The sequence below is a fragment of the Syngnathus typhle genome, linkage group LG5, assembly GCF_033458585.1.
Source record: "Syngnathus typhle isolate RoL2023-S1 ecotype Sweden linkage group LG5, RoL_Styp_1.0, whole genome shotgun sequence".
Classification (NCBI taxonomy): Eukaryota; Metazoa; Chordata; class Actinopteri; order Syngnathiformes; family Syngnathidae; genus Syngnathus; species Syngnathus typhle.
The window spans coordinates 7,823,402-7,839,697 of record NC_083742.1 but is presented as its reverse complement, the minus strand read 5'-3'; the positions used below and the strand labels follow the sequence as shown (position 1 = coordinate 7,839,697).

General features: G+C 39.5%; 1 long non-coding RNA gene across 1 annotated transcript in view; it reads left to right on the top strand.

The window, feature by feature from the left end:
• LOC133153852 (uncharacterized) overlaps window positions 1–16,296 on the top strand; it is a 49,252-nt gene that overhangs the window by 12,326 nt on the left and 20,630 nt on the right. The window contains exon 2 of the long non-coding RNA XR_009714398.1: window positions 13,745–13,817. This is a non-coding gene — a long non-coding RNA (uncharacterized LOC133153852). The remainder of the gene's footprint in view (window positions 1–13,744; window positions 13,818–16,296) is intronic.

The window sequence follows — 16,296 nt, the reverse complement described above, 5'->3', positions numbered from 1 at the left end:
TTGCTGATGTTGAATGATTTCTAAAGAGGACACTTCTCATTTGTCAGTGGCCATCTTATATCGTGACTGTTGTCAAAGGTTTAGGAGTGATGTGCTCAAACAGCACAATCACACACGCATAAAATGTTAATGTGCCGGGCTGCTGCCCCTTTCTGCATGTCCTAATTTAATTCTCCATGAATGGCCTTGCTAGTTAGTTCAGTGAAAGTGAGCTAAGCTTGTTTGGCTTCTTTTGGAGTCTTGCCTTTACACTCCCCAGAGGCCATGTGGCCATATGTCTTCCTCACACTGGCTTGGACAGTTGGACTGTGTCCAAGGGTTGATAGGCGTGAAACACACAAATATATCCCCTGTAGGAATGTATAAACACAGAAATGACGCTTCTTTTCTGTTTTGGATGAAGAAAGAAAAGCACATGCAGATTGCTAATTGTGCACAACGGAGGAGATTATATTACATCCAACTTCACCCAAAGCCTTATTTTGTGGGTTCACTAGTTCTGTCAATATTGGTCTCTCCAGTATGTGACCTCCACATTCCCAGCTCAAAGTCTGTTGCCCGTGTCCAGCTCCTGTTGACGAAGTTGTTTAACAACGTTGACTCTGACTCTGCTCTCCTGTTTGCCCAGCAGCCATCAGCGTGGCCTGTCTGTTAATATTGAGGTCAGGCTAAGCCACGATGCAGCAGTTTCTAGGACACAACACATATCTGGATTGCTGGGAAGTTGAAATCAAGCTGAAACTCCTGAAGGAGAGCGGGCAGAGTTACGCGACACCCCTAAATACGTGTCCTCCTCGCTCACTCCACAATTGGAATGGAATCGAACCCGTCCGCACCGTCCGAACTGTGAGGTGGACGTGCTATCCACCGCATCACTGCGCTGCCTTTTTTCCAAACACCATAATGCTAATTAGTTATTGACACTTAAAGAGGTATTGATTGTTTATTTTACTTAGTTTGGGTAATTTATAGAACTGCACTGCATCATACTGAGTGGTGTTTGCAGTTACCTTATTGAGGTACACTACATGAGCAAATTACAGTAATTAATTCTGATAATATTGTCAAACAGGATTGTATTGATTTTCTTTTCCTTCCTGCAAATAAGACTCTCACTGCCTACTATTTCCCGAAAATAAATAGATTCATGAAGGGTATAACTCCCCACCATTTTATGACCCTGGAAAAGATTGCAAATCAATAAATGCCATTACTGTGAGCCTCACTGTTTTTGAACTGTGCTCTGCAAAGTGTATTTTCCTTCTGCATTATTGCTTCAAAGCGGAGACATAATAATCTCACAGAGACTCCACGTGTGAAATTATTCTTGCTCATACAGAGTACCGTTTTTTTCCGTGTATAGTGCGCAATATTTTACTAATTTATTGTCCTAAAATCTGGGGTGCGTATTATACATGGGTACAAAGAAAAAAAATGTTAATTTTTTTTTTTTTTTTTTTAAAAAGAAAGTCATGGTACAACAAAACCAACAACAGGACTGACCGACAAAGTCGTGGAACAAAAAGACAGGGTGACATTACCAAAGACAGGAAGAGAATGACAGTAACACATGCAATGATCCAACGGTGAGCGAGGGGCAGACAGGACTTAAATACAAAACACGTTACATCGATTGAGGTGACACAGGAAGAGCGGGGTGACACGAACAGAAACTATGGCAACCTAGACACATAGCAAAACTGGGGACGAGACATGACAAATCTCCCCCGAAATAAAACTCACCTTTCTTCTTGTTTGTTGTCAATCGCGCATCGCATTCAGCCATCCTGCCCAACACACTTAGTAAAATTCATAATTGACGACACATCGTTTGATGCGATGGTGCAATCCTCGATGGTGTGTTATTGTCAAATATTGTTTGTTTTTTAATCTCCATCGCGGACCGGACGTCATACGGAGGCCGCCATTACAGATGCGCAGAACGGTTGCGCAAGACACGTCAGCTATATAAAGAGCGAGAGTTCAGTTCTCCACCTATTAGTTTCAATTCACAGTTTAATTAGCAGTTTCAATCAGCAAATAACAAAATGCGTATTACAGGTAATATTTTATTTCACAACACTTTGCCTTGTTCCTTTCGTCTCTGCTGTTCATTTCAAACACGCTCCATACGACCGCAATGCTCTTGTATCAGACGCTCGCTCGATCACCTGCTAGTTTGCCGTCTGTCACAATGTACCCTACACAAATCCGAAACATTTATTGCGGCTCCGAGTCACGACGAGGGGCAAGTTTTGGTTTCCAAGATTGTTTTTATTCCTCTTCAACGTCTCTCCCATACAGAGCCGCCTCTTTCCCCTGCGCACGGAGCGCGGTGGTGCGTTTAGGGGCAGTCGGAGAAATCAACGCCAACAAAAAAAATGACATCCAGCCTAGTTAAGACCATACCAAAGACTTTAAAAATGGGACCCATTGCCTCCCTGCGTGTGTGACGATCTTTGGGACTTAAAAAAAAAAAAAAAAAAAAATTAAAATTTTTTTTTTAAAAATTCATAAAAATTGGGTGCGTATTATACATGGGTACAAGCTTTTTTCCAGCATCAGCATGCCATTGTTAGGGGTGCGTACTATACATGGGGGCGCACTATACACGGAAAAAAACGGTAATTGTTATTGGCCTTGGGACTTCACCGCTGTCTGGGAGCAAAATATGCTGATTATGTCATTGAATCAGGTAGTGTGCATACATATATCCTCCTGGGGGAAAAAAAATCTCATTAAGTTACATGAGTCAACAAGTCTTTACCTTGGTTTGTAGCACATCAGCTTTTTATAATTACAAATAAAATCTGTTTTAGTCAGCAACAGGTTGATTTTTTTTTTCCATAATGATAAATACCTCTATACTGAACAATAGCTCAAACTCAATCATCTGTGATTAAAATTTGTTGTCAACCAGCATAATTAGAGACCCGTACAAGTAGTCTTTCTTGTATAGAGTCTGATGAGTGATGTTTCCCACCATGGTTTCATATTTATATTTCATATAAAAACATCTCTTCTTAATGACCTAAATGCATCACTCTTGACAGTAACACTCCAGTGACAAGCTATTATGCCCCCTTCATGCACTAACCAGCATACAAAATCATTTTCCTGTCAAAGTATGAGATTATCAGACTGTCTAGTAACGTGCGGACATGCAAAGATATCACGTATACGATTGAATGTGATGAAGATTAGATCGGTAGCATAAGTTTTGATGGATTTGGCTATTCAAGTTATATGAAACAATACATACTGGGTCACTGACTTTGACTACAATTTATACTTCTTGGCTGCTGGGAAAGGAAAATAGAGGGTTTAAGGGGAGTATTTTTGAAAATCTTAAAATTAAGATTTTCATTTTAAAACTGTCGGATTACTCAATGCTGTTGGGGTTTTCTGAAGGCTGATATGGAGGGAGTAATATTATGCAAAGGCACATTTCATCTCAGTTCACATTTACTTTGGGGGGGTCGCATTCTATCTTTTATATTGAATTTGAAACTGAGACATATTTCTTCCTTCGCCCAGAATGTTTCATATGTGGACATTGAAGCACTTTAGGCCAGGAGGACACACTCTTCTCCTCCCTACCGCTCAATAATTCGACAGTTCGTCTTTCAGATGAGACTAACAGTTTTGCACCGGAGGCCGCTTTCAGCCAGGAAACGGCCGTCGTCCCTGTGTGCCCTAATCGCCCCTCATGTCAAACAGATTGCCTGCAGTCATGGAAAAGTGATAATCTGGCACAGCACATTACTGTTGCAATAGCCAACAGCTTTGCTTTGCAGGATTCCACATGAGCAATGTCCTCTGACATTGCTCTGACTTGCTACCCAGTACACATACAAGGTTTTATAAACAGTACCCAACACACATTCTCATCCATCATCTGCATTTGTTGAAGCCCATCCCCCCAAAAAGCACAACATTATACTGAATGCTAACAGTCATGATTCATTTTGTGCATAGATTTAAAAATAAGAAACATTCATGAAGTAAGTGCCATGATAATATTACTAGCTTGTCATTTAGATGTGCTCTTAAACTGATGTAGGAGTGGCTGCTCCTTTCTCCGGCACGCAGTACTTACATTGCTTTTCAGCCCTCCTCCTCATCCTGGTGGGTCTTTGCCATGGATGACATGTCACAGGGAGCAGCAGCCAGTGCAAATCTGACCTCCCTTCTTTGCCTGCTGCTCTTTCATAATGGAGTTTATGCCAACTTCCTGACAATGGGAGAGAAAATTTGCTTCATCTCCTCACTGCTTGATATGCAAATCAGCTTAGGGAGCTTTCTAACCAGTTTGTTTGTATTGGGTCACTGCAGCATGTCTTCTTTTTACTGTCATACATTAAATAGTTTTAATGATTCCAACACATTAGGAATGCATATTGTGCAGAATCAATATTCTCAGCACATAATACTCAGATAAAAATGGCATGCATGTTTAGTACCCATTTTTAGATTCTGACAGTTGTAAAGCTTTGCAACATGACACTATCTTGCATTAAAAAATATTTCACCTTTAAAGATTTATATGGTCAAGGAAAAATACTACATTAATAGTTTGTTTCCCCTAATCTCATTCCATTTACTTATTTTGTGTCAAAACTCCTCTACCCACTCTTTGCATGGTCATTTGTTTGCCATACAGACAGTTCCATGACATGTTTCCTATCAATGTATATGGCATTTCTGGACTCTAAAAATGACAATAGCCTTTTTATTTCCGAAACTTCAGACTTTGATTTTTCTTATATACTGTAAAAAAACATGTCTCTCTCTTTCTCCTCTCTTTTCTCTCTTTTCTCTCTTTTCTCTCTTTTCTCTCTTTTCTCTCTTTTCTCTCTCTCTCTCTCTCTCTCTCTCTCTCTTCTCTCTCTCTCTCTCTCTCTCTCTCTCTCTCTCTCTCTCTCTCTCTCTCTCTCTCTCTCTCTCTCTCTCTCTCTCTCTCTCTCTCTCTCTCTCTCTCTGTATATCTATATATGTGTGTGTGTTTTTTTACAATCCAGTAACTGTAAATCGGTTATTGCTAGGTCACTTGACCCATCATGCTGGTTGCGATCAGTGAGTACTAGTGAAAGATTGGTATGGTTGATGTTATTCAGGCTCCCTCTGGAGAAACATGTTTCTATCATCTCTTGGGGTCTCTGAAGCGTATAAACCAGTTGACAGCAAGGGACGATGAGGATAAAGGAAATACTTTTTAAATCCTATATTGACTTTGGCTTACAATGAGTTGAACACTCTTCATGAAGATGAGGAAGGCTCACTACTGCTGGTGTTGCATTTAAAGTGCAAACAGCAATGAGGTTGTCAAGATAAGCTGAGTAATTAGTGTGAAAACGTCAAAACTGCCGCACGACTTTTGTCTTTTATTTTCTTCAGCCGTGATGCAACAGCACGTACTATACACATATCTGGTGAAAATGTGTGAGAATGTGTTCATACCCATAGAGGGCAGCTGTGCTCTCCACAACTTAGGCAAAGCACAAGCAGGGGAGGTTTATCGTGTAACTGGCCCCCTGCCCAGACATATTCATGTGTGGTATGTTGTTTATTAGGGGGATTGCGTTTGAGTATATGCAAGGTAACATGAGAATCCTTCAAAAAGTTGAGTATCTGCCAGAAGGCAATACAGAAGCTGGCTCAGTTGCTTGCTCGTTTTCCTTTCTATTAGAAAGAGAAGATATTAATTGCTTAATATGCCTTAAGAGAATAAATATGCTGAATTGTAGTCCAGGGAATGATTCTTCCAGCTCTTTGTTTGCAGTGTCACTGATGCACTCTGACTATGTCATCTACCCTGCCACTAAGATCAATTTGTTTTTCAAGCGGTGGAGGCAGGGCAGAGAGAGAGAGCAGGAGAGCGGTAGTGAGATGCCACAAGGTCTGTGGAAGTTTCTGACAGGGATGGGCAGACTCTCCATTGCTAAACATAATAATCAATTGTTAGTTAATTGTTGTTTTTGTTGTAGGAGTTGGTAGTGTCCTTTTTTTTTCTCTTTGCACTGAATGGTCTGCACGTTACTTTTCGTTGCACTGATGACAATAAACCTGAATTGAATAAGTAGAGTATTCATAGACTTCCTTATGCTTAGCTTGCTTCAAGTTAAAGCTCACGACAAAACATAACCTTGCTCATATGCAACAATGAAGTTTGAATAAAATGACAAAAGAAAGAAAAGTAAACATGGCTGGTCAACATTGATGCTATGCAAATCCATAGTTGCTACCACTAACAACTTCACCCGAATAATTACAACTGTTATCTGCTGCTTCTGAAAATGGATTGTTCTTGTCTGTTACCATTAATCTAGTGCAGATCATAAAATGTGTGCTCTGCATTTCATCCCTTTCTTCTGCAGTAAATGGAGTCAGTTACCCGAGGGGCAGGTCTTATTAACTGTACTCTACATTACACATGGTGTTTTTTTCCTGAAAATGAGTCACCCTCAAAGTTTTTTTTTCCCAACATCATCTAAGGAAAGAGGACTACATACATATGAATGAGGCATCGTGTACTAATTAATGCTCAATTCATGGCACAAATAAAGCTCATGCTGTAATTACAGATCTTAGTCAAGAGTCCATGATATGTAAATGCATGGCTTTGCATTTTGCAGATTTAATCATGTCACTACATGATTAAATTGAAATAAAATGAAAATTTGTAGCCTACAAATAATGTACAGCATTGCAATGTAAAATTATGATAATATTGTAGCTCAAAGTTTGCGCTCTCTGGGTTCCTGACCGCCCATAAATACATTTTTCATCTACTCGTGCATGTGCAACAAGTAAATTTGTTGATTTTTTCTTTTTGTTTTACGTTCTTGTTTTTTTTATTTTTGGTGTCATTTTGGAAGTGTGTATTGGAGGATAGGAGGACTGGTTTGTCTCCAAGTGCTCATCTTAAATTAGAACATCAGATTTACATGTCTTGACCTAATGCAGAGGTGCAACACAGAACTGGAGCTTTATGGGAAGATTGAGCCAGAGCACATGAAAAAGCAAGAACTGGCTCTGGAACTAGTGTCAGGGTGTGAGTGGGCGGCGAGGGACCAGGGACTGTTGGTGTAAGCAGCCTTGGAAAGGTGACATTGAGGGGGCGCACTATTGGCTGAAACACTTGACTGACTGTGGGTAGATGCGCTGGGACGGTAACTGATTGTATGCAACAAGACTGAAGGCTCGGAGGCTAGAGCATGGCTGACTTTATGCAAGTGTACTGCCAGACTTGCTTATTCAACAGGGAGGTATGCTGCAGGGAGCTTGTGATATTTCCCATTTTATCTGAAGTCCTTGTTTATTTTTGTTGAGAACAATTGCACCGCTTGAAACATTCTTCAACCCAGTCACATACAGCCCAGGGATTAAATAAATATTTGTTGCTTACCAGTCCAATCACCCTCGTCATGTTGCCATTCACGAGGGGTGCATTTTGTTTGGTCTGATCCTTTTTGTCGCAGAGTGGGGTGACATGGAAGTAAATAAATGGAAGAAAATAAAGCATCTTAAATATAAAAACCCAAACAAAGTACTTAAACCCAAGCAAAGTGCTGAAACCAACAGTCCAGTGCACACGCTTGCTCTGTAAACGTATTGCCTGTTCAAGACAAAATAAATAATTAATTTGAATCAATATATTTTTTACAGTTCTTAATATGAGTTTGCTACTTGATTTAATGTCATATCTTGCTTTTGATTGATGACTACTCCAAGGTGTTTGGTCTACCTCTTCTATGATCTTAATGATAATAATTAGAAGGCAGACTATTACAGGCTCTACTTTGTCCCCCGCTTCTAAGTAAGTGCCCTTCTAAAGACGTGCAGTGACCTGAAAAAAAAAGGTAGAAAAATTGCATTAGCAATTGGTTGAGCGTGGCTGAGTGTTTGTCGTGTAAATGTTGTTGTCCTTGCTTATTGTATTTATTTACAAAGTAGCTAGATCATACTGTAGTGTCTGGGTTGATATAATGATAACCACACATAACAACAGGCGGTCTCAAGTTCTAAAAAATATATATCATTATGAAATCCCAAGTCTGCCTCTTGAGGTGTCCAAATACCTTCTAGCCACTCACAACAAGCTTGTGGTCTTGCACAGTGGGCTACAAATTGCACTAAAACACTTTCTCAACTTGTATGAAGACTTGGAAGTCCCTAACAGCAGTTTGTATTGTGGTATTCTTTTTCCCCTTTTCTCTCTCACCACACTGTCAATTACGAAAGCCACAGTGTTCGCCGGTATCTTTAGACTGGCTGAGCAACCCCACGGTTCATGCTCTAAATTCCTCACCATATTGTTTTGCATGGTTTAATTTCATTCGTACTCTTATTCAAACAAACAGTATTGGTAGGGCATTGCTTCTTCATACAACTTACCAGCAGTATAATATCAAATGTATATCAGAGGTCACAAACTTGTGATCCAGCGGCCGTTTGCGACTCGCAGGACGTTTTGGCCCCATCCTGTCTTTATTGGGCTTGGGGGACAAGCAGTGTGGTTGATCTCTTATGGCCTACCATTTCTCAGGCTCCTGACATATTCAGAGCAGCGTAATTCTAACGTGACACCAAGTGGAAGAAAAATATATCTTGTTACCCAGTCCCATTCATGTTTTGGTGCTCAAGAAATCAGATATCATTACTCAAATAGAGATGCCGAGGAGCATGCAAAGAACTAGGGAAATGAGAGAGAGAATCGGGACGTCAATCTTGTTCATGTTCTGAAATGTTGTCGAAGATTGTGAAGCTTGGGTTATTTTTTATTTTTTATTTTAACTAATAGTTGAACCTGCAATTTATGTATTGGCACATGTAATCAACTCAGAACAGCTCACATCAGACCAGAGATCTTCAGTCGGAATTATTTTGACCAGAATGACAAAAGAAAATGTAAACTCCGCTATTGATTCCATGCCGTATATATGTTTGTAAAGAGTCCAGGACAGTTTGTTTTGCATTTTCGAGTGTTGGTGTGGGCTAGATTCCCGCAGCATTTAGTCCATCTGAATGGCTTTTTAATGAATGCTGCTTCATTCCAGTTTTTATAGTAGTGTTGAATCATCTTTTCCATGTCTCTAATTGTTCCCCCTCCATTCATTGTAGGCAGCACACTTGGCATGTTTTGTATGACATATTTGTTGTGCCAAACCAGAGAGTGCTGTGAATCTTTGATGGTTTTTTTTTTCTCCAACTGCTCTGACTGGATAGGACCTAACGGGAAGTTATCATGTTATAGCATAACTCATCAGGTGAAATGAAATTGACATTTTGTTTTTATGAAAAAAGAAGTAATAGGTGGCAATTGTGTATTTACTTGAAGTGTTGATGCTTATTTCTCAAAATAATTGCAATGTAAAGCATTGAGGTAAGAAGACTGCCGATTAGTGAAGCACTAACATTTACAGCTCAAAGTACTACTAGGTAAAAATAAATAAAAATAATTACAGATATTTCCTCCGCATAAGACGCTTGCAGCTAAAAAAATCATGAATGAAAAACCAGGGAATTTTTCACGGCACACCTTTTATCCCTTTTAATCGCTTGATTGAATTGTTTAAAAAAAAAATTCAACAATAGATTTTGGTTGCGGTGACCTGGTGTTAATAATAGTCATCCAAACAGAAGCCCGCTATCTGCTTTGAATGGCAGATGAGGTAACAGGATGTCTTATGGGTTTTTAGTACTCTCCAGATGGTGTACTACTCCGTTGTGACTGAAATCCAGTAAGACACCCCCATCCTCCACAACAACATAAGCACACACACATGCACTCCCCTTCTATCACTTGATCCCATTTGCTGTGACCTCTGGGGATCACTGATCAACCTTCAGGAAGGTCATTGAGCAAGTTACTCTTTAGCGGTAAAGATCTGCAAGCCTATAGCTCTTATTTGCATATGGCCCTCTTTTAATTTACATCGAGCAAGACTGCACAATTTTGAAATTTAAAGTGCAACATTTATTAGAATTCATGCACTACAAGATGCTATTTTCATTTTCGTCTGCAACATATGGCATATATCTTTAGGAAACGAGAATCTTGGTGCACACTCTGCCTCTGGGAACACTCTCAAGGTAGGATTGTGCAGCGTACAATCGGAGAATAACAGTAGTACACAATTTCCAAACACAGCCTATTTTATAAACCAATCAGCAATTTCTGCTTGGACTGCTTCCATCTGTGCTGCTTGGTGCTCTGGGCGCTCCATGTCCCCAGTTGAAGTGGCCAGAGTGTCCTCCTGTACTCTTATTTTGAGGCACTCTGGAAAATCAAACAGCATATTTGAACAACGCTTTGAGTTTCAGAACTGTTCGAGTGGAGCTCGGAAAGTATTTTTGAGGAGTAACACCCTTGTAGCGATGCAGCAGCCAATCAAATTGCATCGGGGCAGCATTACCATCATTAGCCACCTCGTACGTTTTTCTACCCTCATCACGGACTCTCTGCTGCATAAAGAATGACTCGGAATTATAACTTGCTGTTTGTAATTGATTGTTATGATTGTCTTGTGTCATTTCAAATCCTTCGGGGTGGTATTTAGAATCAAATAGGTAAGAATTGTGTCCGTGCCCTATGAATGAAGAAAATATATTTAATGCATGAGCTCATTTATGTGTGATTGTCATCAGGAAGATAATAATAATAATACAATTAATATTCATGCACAGCTCTGTCATTATGGGATATGAATAACAAAATCTGTCCATGTGCATCATAAAAGTCTTATTTAATAACTTGATCATTTATTTAGGAGAGTGATGATTAGATCAGTGTTTTTTTTAGCCCGACCTTTGTGGAGGCAAGACATCTGTTTGTGGCCAAAAGTAAGAAAACCACCAGACAAAATGATCTGGACTGAAGTCGTTATCTTGTCCCAATTTAGTCCGTACTAACTCTGTGTTCAAACCTGGGCGGGCACTGTTGAACACAAAGGTGATATTTTTGCAAGATGATATTATATGCATATTGCTGCATGAATGACAAAGATTAATTGTACATTTTGACATGCAGTTGGAAAGTGTTTGTTGGTTATGCCTCTCACTATAACCCACTAGAATGTATAAAATAGAAAATAACATGCAGTCTCAATATATGCCACTGGGATGGTTAAAGTAAAAAATAACAGTAAAGTAATTATGATTAATGCCGTGAATATACACTTTTTGCCTAACGATACAAGACATGATTGGTATACCAAACCAAAATCCATGAGTATCTAAAATAATATGCCAATAAATATTTTCTTTGTCTATTAAATAATCGGCATATATCACTGAAAAGTCATATGAGTGACCACGTGCCACTAAGACGCTTCAACAGAAGTCCCTCTAATGTCATCCTGATGATGGTGCTCAAGGAGAATTCTTAATTAAGTAGTCTGCCAGAACCATTCAAACTCTCATGACTGCTTATATAATAGTTAAAGATATCTCAGTCTGGCTGTCCATTCCCTCAAATGATCTTGAGACGATAAAACACAGCATTCTGCCCCGTCTGTCTGCCATAGCCATCATTACCTGCGCTCCCATGGAAACAGAATATTCATTGGCGAAAAAAAAAACGGTGTTTACCTTTTTGCTTTCCTCATGGTTTTTCATACATATCCTGCACTCAATGATTCATCATAACATCTTTGAGAAGTTGATAAATACTTTATCTAAACCTGAACCTGAAAAAGAGGAATGGTTTCTTCGCACACAATACAAAACTGCAGAGAGGTATCTTTAGTTCAGTCACACTTAAACTGTGGAATAATTGTTTAACAAAAAAAAAAAAAATAGTGACAACAACATAATAGTCTAGTATGTCCTTGTACAGCATCATTGCTTGCAAGGCCGCCATTAGCCAACTGTGCCTGTAGCCTGCCCTCCCCAACTCCCATTTTTACCAAAGTAATGTTTGTAGACCTGGGCTGAACTCCAGCAGTCCTAATTTGATAGTCTTATTTTTATACACTCAGGAAGTGGCAATTTGGTGGTTGCAATCGCAAATAGTCTTCTATGTATAAAATAATGAGTGTACTTTCTGCCCATTTTTTTTTTCCTGTTTCAGCAGCTCTAAACCAGGAGCATAGAATTTAACGAAAATGTAAGCATGTTGTAGTAGCGCATTTGCACACACACTATACACTAAGCAGCAGAATGACCAGTGCAGTCAACCAAAGAAAATTAGAGTTCATGTTTCTACAATGGAAGTCATTCATTTCCTGTGTGTCCATTCCTGGCTATTGTTTTCAACTTTGTCACATGATCTGTGATGTTGAGTAATATGTCAAGGGTTGCCTGGATGTTTCTGCCTGGTCAGCTCCAAGGTGCCCACTAGACTATGACAAAGACTTTGGCATTGGGGTCTAGGATTTGTGTGAGTGTTTAAAGTAGTGGGGTCTTTAGTGTTCATGGGAAATGACGCGCCGGGTAGGCTAAATGGGCTTTGGACCAGGCATGGGCAACTGTTTGTATGCACTCAGTGTAGGTCATTCCAGGTCCAAGTTCAGATGATTCAATGATTCGCAGACAGTCAGAGTCGAATCACAGACAGGGGGAGATGGAAAAGCTGGGCAATTTTAGCAGCCGCCGCAGGAGTTGGCTTGTCTGTGTGGAAGTCAGTTGGTCAGACAAGGTTGTTGTTGCATGGTGACAGCTTGATGCTAAAACTTCACCAATCTCGCTGCTCTTGTGGATTGCTCATCCCTAATCAGGACCATCATTCATCAGGTTCTGGCGTATTAAGCAGAGGGGCAAATTGGTTTTCAATCGATCATATTACGAGTACAGACACTTTGGATACTTGGCTCTCATACATTCGATTAATGGGAAGGGGCGTTGTCTGTTCTTTGTGTGCCTGAGGGAGTCCGTTAAAAACTCCAAGTGCCTTTCTTGTTTATGAAGAGTCAAAAAGATACGGTTGAACTTGAATGCATTTCAATCCAAGGTATAACATCACAATGACCTTTTTTTCCAGTGCAGAAATATGTCCGATATGCATATTTTGGAAACGAAATTTGTCTCTCTGGCATCACTTTTTTTCCGTAAAACAACTAAAAACTCATGCTGTCACATAAACATGATGCGGAGTGAGAAACACTTGGCATTTTTCACTTGCAGCCTCCCAAGTGATCTAAACTTTCTTCATTTTTTTTTTTTATAAGACGTGACATCTTTCCGTCACTTAGTTTTCTTCTTTCTCTGCGGTGTGGTATACATCCGAAGGACACATTTTGTATGTTTGAGATAAGTTTGAGATGTATCCAAACTTTCTCTGCTTTAAACCGACAACACTGTTTGTAGTGGTGTAAAACTGCACTCCATCATAAATGGCTTCCATTGGACACGTGCATTAGTTTGTATTATTTGCTAATCAATGTAAACCAGTTGATGAATGCTGGTTGAGCAGTGGCGGCTCACCAATAGGGGTCATAAGCGGCGCGGTGTGCTGCAGAGTTTGAGTCTTCACACTTCCTCAACACAGTTCTGCCAGCGCACACCTACTTTTATGTAATTCTTGGTCAATGTTATTCATAATTCATTGGGTGGTGTTTCAAGTTACAAGAGACTGGTTCTCAAAAATGTCCGATTCAAAATACTGCTGTTTACTAAAATAGATTTATAGCCTGAAACCTGAAATCAGACAAAGGTCTGCACTGAGGTTCCTATTATCTTGAGTGCATTGATAAAGTGCTTATCTTCTTTGAAGGCAGACTTATGTTAAATCTCTGTCTGGCAGGTGGAGTGCGATCCTGGTCTGATGAATGTCCTCCTGCCCTGATATTTGTATGTGCCTTTCTCCTCAGCCCAAGGTGAGAGTCCTTTCTCTAGTCAAACATGTGTTTTGAGTTATCACATTTTATACTGAAATATATAATAAAAATAATAATAATAATGATAACACATCAACATTTATAAATGGCTCCATGAGAGGTTAAATGTAAGATTTCACTCAATAGAGCTGAGATGACAAACAAATTTGAACTGTTGATAAAATGTCACATCATCAAACAGCCATCATAACTCTGATGGATCGAGCGGTCCACTGATGCAATAGTGATCGGTGACTGTTTTGTTATGATTGATGTCAAATTACTTCAATCTATTTTCTACTCCTATTAAGTTAATGGTTTTGAATGAGTTGGAGCTGAATTTTGGGCAAGAGGTCATGTACACCCTAGACTTGATTCCAGTCAATTAGGGGGCACATAAAGAGAATCATTGACTTACATTCTCAAGTCAAATCATATATGAAATTAAATACAAATATTCAGTTGAAATGAGGGATATTGCCTTGAATCTCTTTACACTGTTGCTTTTCTACTCAAAGTGTTTGTCCTTTGAAAATATTGTCTGGTTACCACCGACTACTGCTTTGGTCACCCAGGTGCTAGAAGCTGAAGTTCAACTTATTCGTGGTAGCTTGACTAATGGTCTGCCTCTTCTTTAGTGGCTTGGACAAGAGAACCCTCTGTAGTTATTTTACACACACAAAAAAAACCACAGACTTGCTAAAGTTTGTTGTCCCTTTTTGCTTTAGAGAATACTCTTGTTTGTGGTGGCTAAAATGAATTGTACTTAAATAGTTTGGCAGTTGATTAATTGGATCCCAACTTCAGGTCATGACTTGTTTCCTTTGTGGTCTTCTGGGAATGAACTACTTTGTTGGCTCTTGGTGGAGGAGTGCTATATCACCGGATATGCTTCTGTGCAGCTCAATGAAGTGGCCTGGCCTTGGCCTTGGAGAAGATAATCACCAAGGTTTGGCATGAGGGGGAAATTATAAATCTTGCAACATGTTATTGTGAGGAGAACCTGACTCAGACACTATCTGCGGAGATCACTTTATCTCCAACACTTCTCATAAGCGGTGAATCTTCCTCAGTTGGTTCCTTGTCTACTATTCTGCTAAAAAAGCAGAACTGTAGGGATTTTTTTAATATTTTCTTTCTGTATTGAGCTGCTTCATTGCCTGAAGTTATGCAGTCCTTTCTTTTGTGTATCATCAAGGTGAGAATACCGTTTTTTTCCATGTATAATGCGCCCCCATGTATAATACGCACCCTAAAAATGGCATGTTGATGCTGGAAAAAAGCCTGTACCCATGTATAATACGCACCCAAATTTTGACTCCTACTTAAGTCCGTAAACGTAAAATTATTTCAGAAAAAAGATCATCTTTGGGAACAACCGGATGTTATTCTGCCGGTCAGTATCACTGCACATGCGCTAGCAAACTCGATAGCGAAGAAATGTTTCGGATTTGTGTAGGGTACATTGTGACAGCAAACGAGCAGGTGATCGAGCAAGCGTCTGATAGGAGAGCATTGTGTTCGTATGGAGCGTGTTTGAAGTGAACAGCAGAGAAGAAAGCGCATCTGTAATGGCGGACTCCTTATGATATCCGGATAAAAATAAATAAATAACTAAATAAAATTGTACCCATGTATAATGCGCACCCCAGATTTTAGGACAATAAATTAGTTAAATTTTGCACATTATACATGGAAAAAAACGGTAAGTGGCCAAATCTACTGACAGCAAATTGGCTTTAAGAGAGGTCAAAGCACACTTTGAAAAGCTCCTTGAATGGCCTATAATTCTAGCAGGAATCATTTAGCGTCGTCCTTGTGTTGGATTACTCCCTCCATGGGAGATTGAACTTCCTCCCACAGGTCATAAACATGCAAGTTGGGTTAATTGGACACTCCAAATAATTCATTTTTCCACGTTCAATAGAACAGAATTTGCGATCTGCATTTATGCTCTTTGTGTGTTGCTATCAATGTCACTTTTATATTATAATACCGTGTTATCGAATGGAATCTGAAAGACTGTTTTATAATTTTCTTTAAATCCTAGTGAGTAATAAATGTTTGTCATCAAGGTGAAGTGCACTGAAGAGAGGAGCTATCCATCCAAGAGCCTCTCCTCCTCTCTAACCAAGGTCATTTGAACTTTAAATCCTCGCCTTTCCAAAACGTCCCCGGTTTAATTAACTCTCTTGAGCGGCACGATGAAAAGCCATTTTAATAATATTGGAATGCATATTAATCTACTGGCAAGGGGCCAATTATGGTTGACAGTCAATGTGTGTGCAAGCAATGCGTGGACTAACATGACCTACCCAAGCTCGATTTATTTATTTATTTTAACTCTCATAGACTTACTTACCAGAAATGTTCTTACTTTTTGTGCTTTGTCATAATAATTCCAATGTCATTATGACATCACAAATTGTCATAATTTTTACATAAAATTCATCACATGAGTTGCTTCTTGACAGGTTTG